A 4,153-nucleotide genomic window follows, 5' to 3' on the forward strand; every position below is an offset into this window, starting at 1 on the left:
TTTGCATTTTTATTTATGTCATTGAATTATAAAAATAAAATAAAAAACAAAGAATTATTTGTTAATTTAAATATGGTTAAATTATCTCAAGGACAAATAAAATCAAGTTGTATTTTCCATGAAAATATGAGGACAAGTTTCTACATATATTCGGGGATTTAATAACTGATTTATTCAAGCCTAAGAATTTAATTAATATTTTAAATTTTCAAATCACATCAAAACACGAAGCAGCTTATCTCAGGTAGGGTGTGTTAGGGGTGCTAATACCTTCCCTAACCACAACCAGTCCCTTACCCATGATCTCTGACAAGACCAGTACATCAGGTTTCCTAGTAGCCCTCAATAAATTACTAGGTGGCGACTCCCACGAACGAATTCAAAGCAAACGCAACAAACGATGAAAAATCGCCAGCCGACGCCGCGCGCCTGGATTGTTTTTGGGGTGCGACAGTTTTGTTGGCAATTTGGCTTAGAATGCCACAAGACTTTCTTTGTTAAATGAGTTTTTCTTCTTAATAAGATCATGTGTTTTTCTGTGTTCAGGATGTGCCTTCATTTTTGTTGCAAATAACACACTAAGCGCACCCTTCACTCACAAAACCACTAATTCTTTGGTATTTTCTTTTCCCCCTTCAAAAAAAGGGGGGGGGGACCCCATGTTTTCACAAGGATTTTTGGAAAATCTAAGTTTTAATATCAAATTGGTGTTTGTTCTAATAAACAAGTTCTGAAAATTCAAGTGATATCCTAACACTTAAAAAAATCTGAAAGACAACCCAAACACCAAAAAAAAAAAAAAACTTCAAAGCTGAGTTTTGACTGCATGAATAATGAGAAACCATTTTGTATATTCGCATGTGAGAAAGCAAAGCTTGCCGACTCTGAATGAATGCATTTGAAATGAAGAAAGGCCATCTTTGATCATCCTTTCATAAAGTCTAAAAATCCCTTGCAGTCCCTTTTTTAGCCTAATGCATATTTCTTGCAAAATAACCTTGACTAGGATCACACCCTACACTAAGGGAGCAAGTGCAAAAAAAACCATAATGACTAGAAGTGCCCAAACAACCCTAGGGGGCATCAAAAGTCCTCAAATGATAAAAGCACCCAAACAACACTGGGGGCATGAAACGAAATCCTCATTGATCAAAAGTGCCCAAACAAAGCTGGGGGGCATATAAGAGTTCCAAAAAGATTTGAGCGTACCATAAAAATCACTAATATAATGATGCTCAAAACCAAAAGAAAAAAAAAACCCAACATTGGGAGGCACCATAGACCATTTTGCAAATCAATTCCAAAGTCCAGAAATTAAAAAAGAGAGTTTGGGGTATAAGCACTAGTGATCCTTAGTCTTGAAATCCCTTAAACACCTTTTAAGCCTATAAATATCCTTTTTCTTCATAGCCAAGAGCCAAAGCCTACGTTACGTGCCCAATCAAGCCCTTTCTAATCAAAGGCAATCAATTTGGATTGGTAAACTTTGCTTTCCCATATGAAACAAGTCATTATTCATGCAAGAAAAATGAATGCTTCAAAAACTGGTTCTTTGAAACCCCCATATTAAAGCTTAAACCCTTTTGACCAATCAAACATCACTTCACATCACCAAAAAGCAAAACAAAATTTTTCAGCACTCATGCAAACTTGTCCATAAGAATCGCTTGAATTTTTCTGAAAAAGGTTTGTGGGGAAACAAGTATGCTCATATCATACCCTTTCTAGAGGTTAAGATCACAAGATATGACTCGAGTAAGCAAGAGCGAAAAGAGCCATCAAAACTTACTATCAGAGACTCAGACTTTAGAGAAGATAAAACTCCACAAAGAAAAGGGGACCTATATTTCTCAGGTAAGTGTACATGCATATTGATCATGATGCATTACTTTCATCCTTGATGGATTGGTGTCTCTTCGTCACCTTTTTTGAGCGAGCTATTGAGCCCTCATCATTTAGATAGTGTGCTTTCTAGCCATATTTACCTACTTTTGAGTGCGCTTTAGAGCCCTCAACCATCTAAGGTAGTGTGTTTTCTGACCCTACCTCCCGTTTTGAGTGTGCCTTAGAGCCTTTGACCACTTTAGGTAGTGTGTTTTTTAACCCTACCTCCTTTTGAGTGTGGCTTTGAGCCCTCACCTTTTAGGTAGTGTGTTTTCCAACCTTGCCTCCTTTCAAGTGCGCTTTAGGGCCATCAACCACTTTGGGTAGTGCGTTTACAAACCCTACCTCATTACGAGTGCGCCTTAGAGCCCTCGACCACCTTAGGTAGTGCGTTTTCCAACCCTACCTCCTTTCAAGTGCGCCTTTGAGCCCTCACATCATAGGTAGTGTGTTTTCTAACCCTACCTCCTTTCGAGTGCGCCTTAGAGCCCTCGACCACCTTGGGTAGTGTGTTTTCTAACCCTACCTCCTTCTGAGTGCGCCTTAGAGCCCTCGACCACCTTAGGTAGTGCGTTTTCCAACCCTACCTCTTTTTAAGTGCGTCTTCGAGTCCTCACCTTATGGGTAGTGTGTTTTCTAACCCTACCTCCTTTGAGTGCGCTTTAGAGCCCTCGACCACCTTAAGTAGTGCGTTTTCCAACCCTACCTCTTTTTAAGTGTGCCTTCGATCCCTTACCTTATAGGTAGTGCATTTTCTAACCCTGCCTCCTTTCAAGTGTGCTAGTGCGTTTTTTTTTAACCCTACCTCCTTTCGAGTGCGCTTTTCAGCCCCTGCTCCTTTGAGCTCCCGTTTCTTGAATAGTGCGCCTTTGAGCCCTACCATTTCATCTCTTCAAGACATTTCACTCTAGTAGGTCACCCATCACAATCAGACCTCTTTCAAAACTCTTTTCATCTTCCATTTGGGCCGATTGCCCATTACAATGAAACCATTCTTTGAGAAATCCTTACATTTCTCACCACCTTCATAATCTTCCATTTTGGGCCGGTTGCCCATTACAATGAAACCATTTTGAGAAATTATCACATTTCTCACCTCCTCCAAAATTTTCATCTGGGCAGGTTGCCCATTACAACAATACCACTTTGAAAAATCTCTGCATTTTTCACCACTTCAAAAAATGTTCATGTTTTTCACCTGGGCAGGTCGCCCGTTACAACAAGACCACTTTGAAAAAATTTTGCATTTTTCACCACTTTGAAAAATCATCAGATTTTTCAAATCTTTTTATTTTTCACCACTTTGAAAAATCTCTGTGTTTTTCACCTGGGTAGGTCACCCATTACAATAAGACCACCTCAAAAAAAACTTTTTTTCAATTTCCTTTGGGCAGGTCACCCATGATAATTTGACCACTTCAGAATCTCTGAATTTTCAAAAGATAAATCTTCTAGTTTTCACTCTGAGTGCGCTTTCTAGCCCTCAAAAGGATTCATCATTCCATCATCTCTCATTCTTCTTTTTCTTCTTTACAACGCTTACTATCTAAAGTCTCTTACGAGACTTTCTATCGTAAGCATTGTAAAGAGGGAGGCAATTGTCATAACCCAATTCTGGGTTATTCCCTAAAAATAACTCTCTTTTTTCAAAATAAAAATCAAAAAATAAAATAAAGGCTGGAAATATGGAGAAAGTAGGCCGGGGAATCAAGCTATAATTTTTGGAGGAAATTCAAGGCCTAATTGTACCCCATTATGCCTAAAAAAAATGAGAAAACAATGCAAATTCACAGTCAAATTAAATGGTTATTGGATGAATTTGCATAAAAATTAAGTCCAAGGACATAATTAAATTTTTAATAGGCCAATTTGATTTAATCATGGGCCAAATTAAATTTTAATTATGTTTAAGAATTAATTTGGGTCCAATTGAAGGAGTTAATTAAGTGCAAGGACTTAATTATTACTTTAAATGAGTCAAATTAATTTTATTTGGGGCTTAATTGGTGAAAAATTAAGTTTGGGAGCCTAATTTAGGCTTAATTGAGAAGATTGGAATTTTAAGAGACCAAATTTAATTTTACCAAGTTAATTGATTGAAATTAGGGGCCAAATTGCAAGAAAATTCAAGTTTTGGGGTCAATTAGGGGTTAAATTGACAAAATTCGCATCTAAGGACCAATTTGCAAGACGTGCCACACTTTAGGGGCTTAATTGACAAAAACCGGGGGCCAAAATTGAAGAAATTGAAAGTTTAATGGTCAATTAA

The sequence above is a fragment of the Populus alba genome, chromosome 1 (assembly GCF_005239225.2).
Source record: "Populus alba chromosome 1, ASM523922v2, whole genome shotgun sequence".
Taxonomy (NCBI): domain Eukaryota; kingdom Viridiplantae; phylum Streptophyta; class Magnoliopsida; order Malpighiales; family Salicaceae; genus Populus; species Populus alba.